The sequence below is a fragment of the Azolla caroliniana genome, unplaced genomic scaffold, assembly GCF_043228905.1.
Source record: "Azolla caroliniana isolate FFs.n. ecotype wild unplaced genomic scaffold, voAzoCaro1.0.p SCAF_2, whole genome shotgun sequence".
NCBI lineage: Eukaryota > Viridiplantae > Streptophyta > Polypodiopsida > Salviniales > Salviniaceae > Azolla > Azolla caroliniana.
The window spans coordinates 8,540,890-8,548,218 of NW_028230437.1; the positions used below are offsets into that span (position 1 = coordinate 8,540,890).

A 7,329-nucleotide genomic window follows, 5' to 3' on the forward strand; every position below is an offset into this window, starting at 1 on the left:
CCATATCAATGCATCGATCTTGTCTGGCTTCGTCTTGCCGTATTGCACCGGCAGCCACATGTTTTTGCACAAGAGCATATCCCACATCTTCGACTTCCACCCTGAATAGTTAGAGTCGGTTAACTTGAACATTCCACCGAAATGTTCGTCCATCGCTCTGATACCACTTTGTTAGGATCGAAACCCACCACGACCAGTTGCTTGTATATGTACATATATATATATATATATATTCGGATGCAAAGAAACGAGTAACGCAATGCATAGATAGAAAAACAATAAAAATAGAGACACAATATTTAACGTGGAAAACCCGAAAGGGAAAAACCACAGGAGTCCTCGAATTCCGAACTAGATCACTATAAGGGGAGGAGTACAACAAGAAGCTCCAAGGCAACAACCTTGAGCTCTCCTTCATCAGAAACATAGTTGTAGAGTTACTCAGTCTCTCACACACACATAGTTACAGAGGCAACTACCTTCTCTAACTATACAAAAATAATCAACAACTAATGACTCCACCCCACCATAAAGTTTGCCCTAGTTGTATTTATACTTATACAATTTTCTGGCTATTTACATACATAGCCCACAAAGGGTCACGTTTAAACTATTTACATATATGGTCTCCCGATTTTGGTTTTAGGTTTTCTATCTTGGCCTCGGCCGAAATACTCATTGACTCCATCCGATTCGGTTCATTCTCTTCCCGTTAGGAGGGACTTGTTTCCCAACACATTTTTCTTACTCATCAATGTAAAATTATAGAAATTTAAATCCACTTTTGAGATATTAAGCTCAACTAGGTTTAAATATTTTGTCAATTATGTAACTTAGTAATTATATTTAAATAGAATCTAGTTAGTGTGTTGACTATAAAGCCTTAAATAGGAAATTGTACTTAAGGGGATACATTCTAGATCCTCCACTCCCAAGTACATTTAATATAGAACTTACATCCTTGTACCTATATTCTCCTCGCACATGTGCACCCTTACACATGAAATGTATATATGTACCTCATTATAGTATTTTTATAACTTGATGATGTTTATTAATATAGAGAGCTTGGTTATCTAGTTATACTCTTGTTAATCATCCCCCATCTCTCTTCCTCTCCTACTCACACATACACACACATATCATATAATCTTCCACTGCTTAATCACATACGTGATTAACTACTCACATAATTAGACACTAATTAACCCTTAGTTAATTAACTAATTATTAACATCCACAAATTAATTGTGAGCTTGGAGATTATTTTAAGCAATAATGTACGAAGATGAAAATAATTCAGCCATAATAATGCAAGAAGAAATCACCAACTTAAATTTTATGTACCTATAAAAGTCATCGAGACTTACTTTAATAAACTTTACAATAAACAACTTTCAATAGTAATGGAACTTTTGATCCTCCTATATATACATATATTATATGGTTCCACAAATTTTGTGCAATGCGTTATTGAACTCGTTCCCCATATTATCCACGAATTTTGGGGAAAGGGAACACATAACAACAAAATTAAAGAGAGCATGCCCATAGTTCTTGATTATTGGTTTTGATGAAATTGAAGGTAATTTGTTCTAAACATGAATTGATATATGAGGACACGTTTTACATGATGATAACATTTGTTGATGACCTAGTTTAAAATATTCATCATGTCACTGTAATAAATACAAATAAATTGATACTTAAGAAAGACTAAAAGTTACAACTTAACAAAAACTTTACTATAGGTGGAACCTTAAACTATTTTAATATCGATATTCGGAGATGTTATATTATCATGATTTTATATTTAAACTAAATAAAATCTGGTCAACGTTCTCTTAACCTAGTTTTCATAATGTTGTGGTTGAATCTGTGTACGAAAGGTGATAGGAGAGGAGTATCATGATCACACCTTGGTTTATGTTTGTGATTTATGAACACAATTTTACATATACCTTCCAAACTACCATGCAAAACCGTGAACTTAATAACTATGAATTGGGGGTGTTTATGCGGCCCTTTCCGGTGAGAAGTTATCATGATTTGAATTTTTTAGGATGGTTAACTACATAAGTGCTTAACATGGTACTAAATAAAACTCACAGTTTTATCTTACCGCTTTCATACACATGTTTAACTTATAGTTTTTTTATATGAAATTAGAGCATTCATATGATTTCATAATATGTAATAGAGATGTTGGGTTGTAAAAGCAATTCGAGTATTCTTTTTTAACAAATGGCTATCTCATTAGCATCAATATCATGGGAATGAACTTTTCTAGAAATATTATATATTCGATATATTTAGGTATTGATCACTCAAATTATAAGACAACTTGAAAGTTAAAGTATAGCATTTGTGGAGGCTTTTTATGAGGAATTTTGTATTGACTTCACATGGACAACTATAAAAAATGTCTATCTTATAGTTTGGTGTGTGATAAAACATTTATTAATAGATTATAAGGAGAAGTACCAGGATACCCCTAGAAGTTCGTCTATTTACCAGAATGCCCCTGGAAGTTCCAAATTTACCAAACTACCCCTATGTCCAAAAAAATACACTTTATAAAGTAATTATACACTCAAATCTACAAGCCTTATTTACCAAAGTACCCTTAAACCTAAACTTATTTACCATAATGCCACTATATACCTATTTTGACCAATTTATACCACTTTTATTTTTCAAAATACATCATAAATCAAATTAAATTATCAAAATTATATTATACTGTAATGTGCTCAATTACAGTCCCTTTCTCTCTTGGTAGGCATCTCTCTTTATAGTGTTTCCCACCTTTCTTGGCTCTACCCCTAGTTAGTTACAAGTTAGTTTTCTTCTTGGGACAAAACCACCTAGTGTGGTCCCCCACACATGACACCTCCCCCCTTAAAAAAAATTACATAGTAGGACCTAGACCCTTATTCATTTGTTCTTCTTTACTGTGCAGCAAGGGTTTTTGACTGCTAAAGTCACAGTGACGCCTCCCAAGGATGTTGATTGTGTCATTGTCGATGGCGTGACGATTGGGGGCGGCTATGGTTTGATTCGGAGTGAAGGATGCGCCTGCGCTTCGACTGCAGCGACATCCAGGTGTGACACTATCGATGGCATGACGATTGTGGGCGGCTATGGATCGATTCAGAGTGGGGGATGCGTCTGGGCTTCGACTGTGGCTACATCCAGGTGTGTCGGTGGCTGCGACAGGCCCGTGGAGTCATCGATTGTGGATACATCTTGGCGTGTCGATGGCTGCGACAGTCTTGTGTCGTCCGCACCAGTGTCGTTGGGGTGGAGATTCTCAGTTGGGGGAGGTATGCGCCTAATCCGCGAGACATGTGCGACTGTTTCCGTCGATTTATCGACTCGGCGTAACCAGTAAGTGTTCGAGCCGATGCGTGCTATGATCTTGTATGGTCCTAACCATCTGTGCATGAATGATTCACAAAGACCTTTTTTCTGCACCGGGTAATAGACTCGAACATATTCGCCGATATTGAGTGTGGTTGGCCTATGTGATTTGTCGAAATATTTCTTTTGTCGTTGTTGGGCTTTACTTAAATTATATTGAATGGCTCATCGGAGAAGAGGCATCGTTGATTGTAGATATAACCACCACGAGGTGGCATCACTATGATGTGGGTTGACTTTGATGGTGTGTGGGTCTGGGGGGAGACGAGGATCGCGGCCATACAATGCCCTGAATGGACTCACCTTGGTGGATTCTTGTACTGAGGTGTTGTATGCGTGTACCGCGAATGGCAATACTTGATCCCATGATTGATGTAAAGGATCAACATAGGCTGCAATAGTTTGTTTAATGGTTTTATTCATTCGCTCTGTGAGGCCGTTAGTCTGGGGATGATATGACGATGTAAACAACTGCTTTATTCCCAAACTCTACGTGAGAACTTGCATCACTTCGCTTCGGAATTGTGATCCTTGATCGGAAAGAATTTGGTGAGGGCATCCGTGAGGAAAAATCACCCTTTGTAGAAGGGCGTTGGCGACCGTATTTGCTGTTGCATCCGGTAAGGCAGCAGCTTCGCACCATCGTGTCAAGTATTCTGTAATTACCAAAATATATTTGTTTCCTTGTATTGATGTTGGAAATGGGCCCATAAGGTCCCATCCCACCATCTCAAAAGGTTCCTTGACTTCAATGGGTGTCAAGGTACCGTATGTGGACTGTGGGTTTTTTACAGTCTGACATGTGGAGCATGTTTGTAGGAATGTAGAGATAGACTGTCTTAATTTTGGCCAATAATACATTGACCGAATGCGATGGAGGAGCTTATGGAAACCGAAATGACTCGTCAACCGATGATTATGATAGAATTCGAGATAAGTTACCCATAATGCCTCCGGTAAATACAGACGTGGGGGGAGGCCTTGACTAATAAAATGGAGTATGTTGTCAATTAAAACAAAATGATGGTATACCTGCTTGTCATGGCTATTTTGTATTCGCAGGATGAGGTCCTTGATCACTGGGTCTTGCTGTTGCATTTGTGCTATTTGCTGTGGCTGAAATGGGAGGTCATTGGCATCCTCTACCCATTGTGCGGCATGGTACTCCATCCGAGATAAAGCATCAGCAACTGTGTTGGATGCTCCCTTCCGATAAATCATTGTAAAATTGTATTCTTGCAAAGCGAGTGCCCATCGTAGTAGTCTTCCCGGTGGATGAGTTTTGTGGATGAGCGATACCAATGGCTGGTGATCCGTTTCTACTTGGACAAATGTTCCATGCAGGTAAGGGTGGAACTTCTGGAATGCCCAAACAATTGCCAAGAACTCTTTTTCTATCGTAGAGTAGTTTTGCTCTGATTTCGTCAATGCTCTACTTATGTATGCTATCGGTTGCCAGTCATCATTGTCGTCTTGTTGCAGGAGCACAGCACTGATTCCATAATTGGTAGCATCTGTTTGAAGGCGGAAGACTTTGCTAAAGTCTGGAAATGCCAAGGTTCCCGCATCCTTGATTAATTTTTTTAGTTTCTCAAAACTTTGTGTACAATCTGCTGACCACTGATATTTTGATCCTTTTTTCAATAGTAATCTTAAGGGGGTTGTGACCATGGCTAGGTTAGGGATAAACTGTAATGAAAAGTTCACAAGACCAAGGAAGCTTTATAGGGACTTGATGTTGCTCGGCGTTGGGTAATTAGCAATGGCTCGTATCTTAGCAAGGTCAAGTTGGATGCCTTTTGAGGATATCATGAATCCTAAAAATCGTAATTCCGTTGCTCCCCATTTGCACTTCTTAAATTGTAGTTGTAGGCTATATTTTTGGATGCGTAGGAGGACTTCTTGTAGAACTTGAATATGTTGTGACCAGTCAGCAGTGTGTATTAGTATATCGTCGAGATAGACTAGTATGACTCCTTTATGGATGAGGTCTTGAAAAATGGTGTTCTCCATTCTTTGGAACGTGCTGCCTGCATCTGATAATCCGAAGGGCATTCTCTTAAATTGGTATAAGCCATGCTGTGTTCTAAAAGTTGTCTTGTGTTTATCTTCAGGTCATAGGGGTATTTGCCAATACCCTGAAGCCAGATCTAAGGATGTAAAGTATCTTGACTTACCGAGTTGGCCGATTAAATTGTCGATGCGTGGTAATGGATACCTGTCATGCTTTGTAATTTTATTTAGTAATCTGAAATCAATGCAAAATCTGAATGTACCGTCATCTTTTCTGACCAAATGAGGTTCTGATACCCATTCACTACTAGACGGCTCAATAATATCCTTTTGGAGTATTTCTTGGACTGTAGTGTTTATCCGTTGATGATCAAGTGGTGTGCGCCTTCGAGTTGCCATTCTCACCGGAGGAGAGTCCGCTATGGGTATGGCGTGTTGCACTTGTAAAGTTACTTGAGTGGTTTTTTCTGTCTTCATAAAGATTTTCGGGAACTTCCCGAGTAGGCGACGGAGATCGGTCAAACGTGATTGTGCTGGTTCTATTTGGATTTCAGTATGCATGACCTGTGTGCTAGTATGAGGTGTGTTAAGAAGGGGAATTGTGGTGCAAGGCCTAAGACGTGGAAGAACTAATGTCTGTGTGTCAAAATGCAATTAGGCCCCATGCTTAACAAACCAATCACATCCTAATGTTAAAGGAAAGAGTTGTTTTGGTAGGACATAGAATGAATGGACAAAAGTATGTTGTGCTAGTGTGAAAGTGCAATGTGCGTGTGTGAATGATTTATAGAGTTTTTGCTTGTCGCCAAAAATTACATGGATTAGTGGTGCAGATGATGTTGGTAAATGCAATTGATTAACTATATCTAAACTAATTGAAGAGATTGTGCTACCTGAATCTAGTAATGCTTCATATGATGTATTCTGAATACGTGCGATTGTGGAGCAGACTATTCGGCTGGAAGATGTAGCGGCTTGGAAGTGCGGGAGTTGCTCTTCCTTCAACGTCCCGCATTGATGTTTTCTTGTATGTCGGCAAGAGATGTGGAATCAGCCAACTGGATTTGTGCGTTCTGATGATGTTTAGATGCGGCGAATTTCCTACAATATTTCTTAACATGACCATAATTATTGCAGTAAAAACAACGGGGGTGTCCTTGAGTGTCTCGACTTGGGAGTTGCTTCCTAGCATTAATCTGTGCATTTTGGATGTCAATATCCATCGGGCATGATGTGGATTCGACGCTTCTGATTGTTTTGTTGTGGCATTGTAGGTGCTTGCGACAATTCCATATAATCAGGTGTTTCTATACGTTGGGCGATCTGTATAGCCAGTTGGAAGTTTGTTGGCCCTTGATCTTTTACTCTCCTATAGATGTCATGTCTCAGCCTTGGCAGCAAGAAATATAGCTTCATAGACTCTTTCATGTTTGGATCTACTCTAAGTAAGAGTTGTTTTAATCTTACTGCAAACTGTGTTACTGGCTCATGTGCTTGTTGACGCATGTTACCTAATTGTTGCAGGGCTATTTGTGTTATATCGTTATTGGCGAAGTGTTGTACCAGTTGTTCGCGCAGGTACGACCAATCTTGTTTTACTTCTTCTGGTTGTTGAATAAACCAGGTTGCTGTGACATTTTCCAATATTGTGTGCAGTTCTAGGGCTTTTCTATCATCACTCCATTGATGATAGCTCGTGACATTATCAAAGTGATCTAGCCAAGCCAATACGTCTTCTGTTGGTAGGCCGGAAAATGATCGTGGTCTAATTCGTGAGTCCTTCTGTTTCTCTGTGATGTTTCCTGTTTGTTGTGATTGATTAGTTAACCAATTCATTATTGTTTGATTTATGTGGTTTACCTGCAGCATCATCGCTGACATAGCTTGAAGCAT

The 7,329-nt window shown here is 39.1% G+C and overlaps 1 pseudogene; it reads right to left on the bottom strand.

Annotated features, from left to right (window-relative positions):
* Positions 1–6,390: 6,390 nt before the first annotated feature.
* On the bottom strand, positions 6,391–7,329 carry LOC147867299 (uncharacterized; annotated as a pseudogene).